The sequence below is a fragment of the Pantherophis guttatus genome, chromosome 1, assembly GCF_059756535.1.
Source record: "Pantherophis guttatus breed Tessera chromosome 1, ASM5975653v1, whole genome shotgun sequence".
NCBI classification, from domain to species: Eukaryota; Metazoa; Chordata; class Lepidosauria; order Squamata; family Colubridae; genus Pantherophis; species Pantherophis guttatus.
The window spans coordinates 199,097,864-199,106,907 of record NC_142063.1 but is presented as its reverse complement, the minus strand read 5'-3'; the positions used below and the strand labels follow the sequence as shown (position 1 = coordinate 199,106,907).

At 42.1% G+C, this 9,044-nt stretch overlaps 1 protein-coding gene and 1 long non-coding RNA gene across 4 annotated transcripts in view; one reads left to right on the top strand and one right to left on the bottom strand.

Moving 5' to 3' along the window:
* Positions 1–328: 328 nt before the first annotated feature.
* On the bottom strand, positions 329–1,221 carry LOC117674156 (uncharacterized). The gene is made up of 2 exons (XR_004593717.2): positions 1,130–1,221; positions 329–489 (listed from the first exon to the last, which is right to left on the bottom strand). It is a non-coding gene; the product is annotated as an uncharacterized LOC117674156 (long non-coding RNA).
* A 4,340-nt stretch (positions 1,222–5,561) lies between these two features.
* The window catches only part of SNAP25 (synaptosome associated protein 25), a 68,049-nt gene continuing 64,566 nt past the window's right edge, over positions 5,562–9,044 (top strand). Inside the window, exon 1 of one of the 3 annotated variants that reach the window (XM_034432371.3) lies at positions 5,562–5,737. The gene's annotated coding sequence lies outside the window, so the exon portion shown is untranslated. Of the gene's footprint in view, positions 5,738–5,830; positions 5,971–9,044 lie in introns of those variants that run through there. The other 2 variants (XM_034432373.2, XM_034432372.3) reach the window with 2 other exon arrangements.

Here is a 9,044-nt window from a genome sequence, read left to right as displayed (position 1 = left end):
TGCCTATACATATGCAGCGAAGCTAGGAAGCTGGTGCTTATCTAATTTTAACAAAGCCGACAAAAATGATATCATCTAGCAAGCAGTTCTTAAAAGCATTTGAATGAATGTGACAACAAATAATTGCCATACGCTGTACTAGTCAAAAATAATACGATTATATAATGTTTGGATGACTTGCATTATCTTAAAATAATACAATTCTCCAAATTGTGCAGTTTTTAACATAAACATAGTGATGCAAAGAATGCAGGGGCCATTGTAAACAACAAAACTGGAAACCTTAATCTTTTATGATCCAGATAATATTGTACCTGCTAAATTCAAATTAAACAGACATTTCCTCTTTTATTGTGACACTTGCAAAATGCTTCATAATTATTATGGCAATAACCCAGGTGAGTTCTCCTAGCAATTAATATAGTCGGGCCAAGGGAAACTTCTGACCATCTTCCTTTCCTCGTGATTCATTTCCATTTCAGAAATAACCTACGAAACAGCATGGAGAAATGTTATTTTGAATGACTAATGTTTATTAAAATAAAATCCGATTTGACATTATTACGCCATTTTCTAGGATTATGGGCTGTTTTACTAATCCGCAATATAAACTTCTGTGTGATTGACCAATAATATTGCAAAGGAATGTTAGAAGCACAGCAGGGATTTCCTGTGAACATTGTCTAGGATCTCTCTTTTAAAACCTAAGTTATTTTGAAGTAACAATAGCCAGACAGAACAGGCTTTCTACTTTTAATATGGTGGGCCATATTAATCTCTGGCTAAATTTCTGTAGGTCTAATGATACCTCTTTTGGGGATGCATCCAAGCAAGTCACATTATTTTCAAGATGTTTCCATTGTTGTTGCAGAGGATTCAGTTTGAACATTTGCAAATTGTTCATCTGAATGAGTAATCATCTGGGTTGTCCTGTTGTATGGACAGGTGTTGGAGAACTGAGCAATGAGTGTAAAATGTATATGGGCCAGGCTTCTCCCATTCAGTTTTCAAAAATACGGATTATATGTGATGTAGTTCAATATTCAAGCATCCAGAGGATGGCATTACTCTTATGTATCTGAAGCTCAAATATGCAGAGATTATAAATACTGTACTGGAATATAAATACCAGATTTTCTTTTTATTTTATTTTATTTCTTCTTCTTGGGAATCATCTCTCTGGCCTGATAAGACCTGGCCCCCAAATACTGTGCTCCAACCAACACCTACTTCCTGCTTCCTTTCTGGCCAAATCTGTTTCCTGTTTCCTCTCAAGCTCCCCCAGGATTGCTATCTCCCACCCGTCTTTGTTGCTTGGCAACAAAGCTGAAATCCCCGCCCCCCCCCTAGTTTCTTCTCCCCCGCACAGCTGCTAGGCATCCTCAGCCATATTTTGATGTAACAAATGGAGACCAGATGGGATGATACATTTAATAACATTTCTAAAAGAAAAAAAATGTATGTGCATGGGGCAAGCACTTGGGTGGAATAGAACCCTTACCCATGAAGAAAGAGGAGCATAGGTTTGCAACATCCATGCTGCCAAAGGAATAGTGTAAGGCAGGGGTGTCCAACTTTGGCAACTTTAAGACTTGTGGACTTCAATTTCCAGCATGGTTGGCTGGGGAATTCTGGGAGTTGAAGTCAAATGTCTTAAAGTTACCAAGGTTGGATATCCCTACAAAGGCAAAAGTGTGGAGGCATATGTTGGTGTGGGAAATGGGGAAATGGAAATAAATGGAAATCCACCATTAAGGACATTAATAATGCCATATATCCTCAGCAGTAATAAACGTTGGCTTGGTTGCTTTGGTTTTATTTATTTATTTATAATTTATACACCACCCATCTCACAATTGAACAACTCTATTTTTGTTCTCATGCAGAGGAGGAGTTGGGCAATAGCTGTCATGGCAAACCTATGGCACGTGTGCCACAGGTGGCATGCAGAGCCCTCTCTGTGGGCAAGTAAGCCATAGCTCAACTCAGCTCCACGGCGCATGTGCGTGCACCTCCCACCGGCCAGCTGATTTTTGGGTCTCTGGCACATGGACAGGGCACATGCGAAAGATGGCATGCATGTATGGGGGGGTCATGTGTGCATGTCTGGGGGGAGCGGCACCCCCTGTGGCCCGTTTTTGGTTCCAGGAGGCTTCAGGGAGGTCTACTATGTCCAAAACAGGCCACGGGGGAGTCATGCATGCATGCGCAAGAGGGCAGGGGAGCATGGGGATCACGTGTGTATGCGCAGTAGGCAGGGGGGTTATGTATACATGCACGGGGGTGTGGGGTGTGGGCACCCATGCTCCCCCCACTTTTGGCATGTGATGGCAAAAAGGTTAGCTATCACTGGGCTATAGGATATCTTACAACCATTCAACTCCCTGATATCTTTGCTACTCTCGTAGCAGCATAGGTGGCTCAGTAGTCCCCTAAGATGTTGCATGCAGCTCATCACCTGTGCTGGCATCTGTGACCTGGGCTACTGTTGGTATGTCACCTTTCTGGGCTTGATTATGCTTGCCTATCAGGAGTATCCTGAACAAAAGCATTTCCAAGCTCAGTACAGGTTTCCCTTATTTTATGCTCTCTGAAAACCTTGCATAAAACAAACTCATATAAACAGAATCATTGAACCAATGGACAAACAGGAATAGGTTGTCACATTTTGTAACCCAAATGCATTGACAAATCTGCTCATACATTTTCAGAATCTTATTCTTCACTACTACATTATTCAAATGCATTTTCTTCCTTGTCTCATATTCTACGTAGCTATGTACTGTACAGGGGAAGCATTTTCTCCATCTTTTCTATTAAGGCATGCGGTTATCATAGCAGACAAAGAATAGAATGCATTTCATCATAATAGTACAAATTTGATTCTCATTCTTCGTTGTCTTGCTTGCAGTAGATTTGCTTGGTTGGTTAAAAATTCGTTCTAAGGCTGGGGATTCTTCACCACTTTTGAAGCAACGTAACAATCTAAGTTTGTTTTTAATGTTAGAGGGGCTTCTCCTTTGCATTTTGGGACTGTTGATTGGACAAGATTTTGATGGCCACTTTGGTCCTGCAATAACAGTAATAACTATTGCACATATTGAAGTGAAAGACAGAACACACAACTAGAACAATTGTACAACAAATGTATAGGTGAAGGCAGAATGAGGTTTTGATGGAAAAATATTCAAATCATTTTAGTGGGAAATAATTTTGGCAGGTTTTCATGTGCAAATTCACTGTGCTGACAACAATTGCATAATAGCATTTTTCCACATACAGTGAATTTTTGGATGAAAATTATAAATTACATGAAGTGAGGATAGCCTACTTTTGATAGTCTTATCATTATTTTGCTTCTGTTCTGTTTATACTCATTTCATTTTCTTCCTTTTTATTATTGTAAGCAGCTTAGAGTATCTTAAGGATAGAGTGGCAAGATAGGTGGTAAATAAATTTAACAAATAAAATAATAATAATAAATAAGTTGTTCTTAAGCACAATTCCCCATTAATAATAGAGATAATTGGGCTATGTTGTGGTTGTTTGCTGTTTATATTCCTGTTTCATTTAATCGGAGCTTTGCTATTGTATTTATTAATACAGCTTGCCTTTAAAAAAAAAAAAGGCCTGGGTAAAATGTGCAATTAAATCACAATTAGAGTGGTTGTCTCAATTCCAGCCTAGCATCTTTTTCCCCTCAATGCAAGTCCTATAAAGGAAAAAGCAGAGTTTTACTGTTGATTTAGATTAGGGATACTAGGGAGTTCTTGGAGTTGAAGTCCATAAATCTTATAGTTACCAAAGTTGGACTCCCTTGATATACAGGTTGGACTATCTGTGAATAGATGAACTTTTAATAGGACAAGAACTCCATCCCATTATGGTCCCTTTAACACCTAGCAATAGCCACATTAACTGTGGAATGTTGCATACACAACTCATACCTACTTCTGTGATCATCATTGTTTATTTTTCTTTTTTTACTTACCAGATATCCTCTTCACCTCATCTCAGAACATTTACTGGTATTTTTGTGAGGACAGAGCTTTCTAAATATTCAGTGCATAGCCAATAATCAGGTTATTAGTGGGAAAAAAGGACATGGAAAAGGGAAAAAAGGACAGGGAAAGATTAAATAATGGTTGAATTTGGAGTAGAAATATAAGAACAAATGGGAAGAAAAAAAATTGTGGAAAGGAAATTGGGTACATGTTTATGTAAATAAAACAATTAGAATAATATAATACATTGTAGTGGTATATATATGATATATTAGAAAAATATGTATAAAAGATATATTAGGATAAGAGAGAGAAAATGTATAAGTATGGATTGCTGACACGAAACTATTGAAAAGAAGAAAGTGTTAATATTTCTTTTTGTTTTTTTAAAAAACTTTAATAAACATATTTTTTTAAAAAAAATAGAGGGACATATAACATTATTTCTACTTTCCTGCAGAGCTCCCAAGCCTACAATGCTTGATAAACTATTTTATTTTACTCAAGTATTTAATAATTGCTTTTCTCTCAGTTCTGCAACTCAGAATGGTCCTTTGTGAAAAATATGCCATTTCATGTCATCAGATTGTTTGCTTACTTACGGATGAGACAGAGATGCTTCATTATGATTGTTCTATAGTAAAGGAAGATTTGGATTCATGTGTTTGAAGTCTACTTGTTTTAAATCATATCCTAGAAGTATTTTTTTTATGCATCAGCTAGTTTTTGGTGTTATAGTTTTTAATAGCAAAGAAGCCTTCCTTTTAAGAAATAAGTTTCTGTTAACAGTTTAGCTTGCACTTTCAAGTTGAGTAAAATAAGTATAATTAGAGAGGATAAGATTTGTTCCATTGGTATACTATTTTTTTTAAAGGAATATATGTTTATTGAAAAGATTAGTTCTGAGAAAATCACATCTGGCAAAACTGCATTGTAAAGTACAGATTAACTACTGTATTGATTTAAGCAGTTTGATTCCATTGCTCGATGTAGAAAAAGATACCTTAATTTTTTGCACTATAACGTGTTTAGAGACTCTCCTTCACTCTGTCAGAAAAGGTGATCTGTTGAAACATAGGAAACAATACAGAAGAAAAAACATACATAAAAATAGAAGCCCACGTCGACAGGCCATATATGGAGTTACTGGGGACTTCAGAGGGATACCCTTTCATTCTTTCTTTCAGGTTTTTTTTTTTTTTGCACCACCCCTTTGGTGAAAACAAATTACTACCGCATTATTTCTCCTTCTCTCCACTTTTCAATCAAACCTTCGCGGAAAAAAAAAGCTCCACATGGATAAGCAAAATCTATTCATATTATAGAATGCAGTCCAGGTTACTTCAAACTAATGTTCTTTACACAATTTGAAATGAATTTATCCTATTTAATAACAAGTGGAGCAAAATGCAAAGGATTGCGGTACAGTGCAGCAACAGCAGCTTCTGATGAGTCAAGCTCCCACAGACGCCAGCCTGCCTCCGCCTCCCCCCCCTCCGTCCTCTTTTCCTCTCCTCTCGTCCCATCCCCCTCTGCCTCTCAATAGATGTCTATTAAAAGCTGCTGACGTTGGGAACGACGGCCATCTTTGATGAGGGCACAGCTCCCATTCCATTGAAGAAGGAGATTTGGGGAGGTCAGGAGCGGCTGTTCTTACTTCCCAACTGCAGCAGCACACCCCAGTCTCATAACCCTCCACAGAGGCAACCGAGCAGAACTCATCTGGAGCCAAGGTAAGGAAAAGCAGAGGCTGAAAGCCCCCTGCTTGCCTTCGGAAGCTCTTCCACGGCTAAAGCTGTGGAAGGAAGGGAGAACTATGGCAGGCTGGGAGAAACGGTGATATTTTTCCAACCATATTGTTGTTTCCGATAGAGCAAACGAGAGGGAAGGAGAAGAAAAGAAACGTTCGTTTCTGCGGCTGATTTGCTATTATTCTAAAAAGACTCTGGTGGTGCATTCTGTACACGTAAGAGTTCTTCTGCAGTATTTGTCTGTCTGTGTGTGAAAGAGTGAGTGCGCGCGAGGGAGAGAGGAAGATAGGGTTCAACTAAGTGATTGTGCTTTGCTGGCTGAAATCACTTTTCTTCCTCCCGCGTTTTGGTGCAGAATCGGTGTGACTAGCTATAAAAAGAGGTGGGGAGGAAAAATTGTAGATAGCGGAGGATTTTCTTGTACGCTGGGCAGCATTCTTCGACTACAGATTCCATTTCAGTACCCTGGACAGCAAACAGCACACTGCTGCTGACTCTCGCAACGGCCGCAGAAACCCATCCAAGGCAAGAGTGCGCACCTAAAAGCCTCACTGCAGCAACGGGACTTTTGTTTCAGCACCTCGGACAGCTAAGGGCCATTCTCATGGGATTCCCCTGCAAGCAAAAGTTGTGATGATGAAGGGAAATCCGACGCCTTGGAGATACTTGCCTAAAGCAGGGAGACCGGTGACAATGCAAATACTGCAAAATGGGGGGGGGGGGCAAGGAGAAACGCCGGAGGCAGAAAACTGGCCAGAAGTTTTATATATGAAGAGGCTGCTCTTAAAGGGAGCGAGGGAATGGAGACTGGTGCATTAAAATCGCTCGCGATTGAAGCTCATTATTTAGTTTCCAGGTTCCTTTGGTCCCTTTTGCCAATACTGATCTTCTCTGTTTGCACGCCATAGCCACCCTGCCTCACGACATCCGCATTCGTCGCCACTTAGGAAAGATAAACCTTTCCTGACTTCTTCACTGCAGAGACCTGCTGTGAAAGAGTGGCACGCTTCCCTAGGCTGGGGACCTGTGTTTGTTTTGGAAAGAGGTGCTGTAACTAAACAGTATGTTGTGGTTTTGTTTTATTTTATTAAGAGGGAGGTTTCAAAGAAGGGAGCTTGAGTCTAAATCTTTTGAATCTATTTTTAAGAGGTAAAAGAGACCGTAAGAACAGACAAACAAAATCTTCCATCCTTCCTCGCTTAATGATCCCCAAAGACCACCTTGCGAAAGTTCTGCTGAGTTTGGCGATCTCCCGTGAGCCCCAGCGATGTGCTATTTTCCTCCAGACGTGCTGGGGCAGTTTCATTCATCTTTCCGTTTTTGCCGCCTATAACGACGTGTCAAATGGCCATTCCTAAGTAGCACTGCGATAGGCGAGAACTCTCTTGAATGCGAGGAATGCTAAGCGAGGCAGTTTGATCAGTATCGAGAGCGCTTCAGGTACCTTTTCGTTTAGCGCGTTGATTGGGAAAGGTGGCAAACCTTTGGTGCCAGGAACCACAAAACAATTCGCTCTGTGAGCCTGCCATTGTAAAAACCCTTTGGCTGAAACGTATATGGTTCAACCCTTGCTCCTCTAGAGCCTCGCCGCCCTCTCTTAAACTGGGGTTATTTTGGAAGGTGTGGAAGGAGCAGGTCGTCCATATGTAAGTGAACTTCTGGAGAGGCTCACGTAAGAAAAAGAAGGGGGGAAGAAGAAAGGGGAACGTTGATATAGGTTTTCTCCATGCTTCGAAAGTGCTCATCGGGAGTCAGTGCGTCAAGGAAAAAGCTCTGCGTGTTGGAGCTTCAGTAATTATTCTGCTGGTTTCCTCCCCCCCTCCCCTCCCTTCCCCTCCCGGTAGTCTTCAGCTTTGCAAAAGGGGGGAGGGGAAGATAGGAGGAGGAACCCGAGACTATTGACAAGGGAAGGCAGGAGATACAACGTATATGTTGTTTCCAAGAGATGGCTCTCGGATGGGAGGCCCCAAGGAGTTCTTTAGTGCTTCTTCGCAAACAACGCGGAAAGGGCGAAACGGGGCGGGTGGGAAGGGAAGTTGGTGGGGGAGGAGGAGAGAATCCAGGTAGCGTCCATTCACGAGTACAGGCGGGAGAAGCGCGTCAGCTCAACTGACGGATCAGAGCTAGGATTGATTGAGATCAGCCCTGCGAGATCAGGCGGTAAAGCTCCCCTGGCGGAAGGCTTTTTGCTTTTTCGCAGTCACGTTTCCGTGTCTCGCTGCGTCCATCTGCTGTTTTAAAGAGTTGCGGTCGGAATAGGCACGTTAAGCGTCGAAGCCGATCAGACTGTTTTAGATGAGATGGGTTCACCCTTCCCCGCCCTTCGGCCTCTTCCCTCGCCCCTGTATCCGTTCCAGCTTGGACGCCTTTAATCAGGAATCGCAGGTTCCCTTTGGAAATTAACCGGAGCTACATGGATCGCGTGCTTCCTGCTGCTTCCGCCTCTTGGTTAATCATCAGGGGGCGTTATGATTCAGGTTTGCGGCGGCTGCCCAGCCCAGCATAGGCCACGCACGTAGCAAAATCCGAGACGGGCATGGCCTCGCTCCACGTGACTAACTAAATAGGCCGAGGCAGCTTTCTTATTTTAAATCTTTCCCTGGAAGTGCTGTCGTGTTGGAGGAGGATGACAGGCCGTCTGGTAAAAGCAGCAAGGAGGGGGCCAAGGGGCCGAGAGCTGTCCAGATACCCTTGGAATTTTTCGTGATTTGGCCGAAGTCGGGGTCTGCATCCTGCGTGCTGCATAAAGCACCGTCCTTCCACTGCTTCGTGACAGAGCATGGAAACCCAAATTGTCTCGAGGAACAAGGAACAGTCAAGGAATTGGACTTCGTAGCAGTGAAAAAGCAGGGGAGGGGGGAAGCGGGAGAAAAAGCGTGCTGGACAATGCAGTGCTTACAGAGAATCTTGGTCTACAGCAGCTTCTAACAGCCCCCACCCCCCCAAGCACCAAATTTCAAGCCACGATCCTATTTCTTTGGGAAATAATGCAGGTATCTCTGAACAGATGCAAAATGCCCTTCTTGTTGTGAGTAAAAAAAAAAAAAATCACAGGAGACAGACTTTGGGGAAAGTTCCATGCAGGATTGAGTCCAAGGAATTAGTAATCGAACCCTTAGCAAGATGGAATGTAGAAGTGTCAATAAGAGACGAAGAGGCGCCAGGGAAGGCGATATTTAATGGCCATGCAGAACGCAAACGGACATGTGGAGTTGGGGATCCTTTCTTCAAAAGAGACTAAAGGAATTTTCCATTCAAAGCCACCAAGTCAGTATTCCAAAGAGCTGAT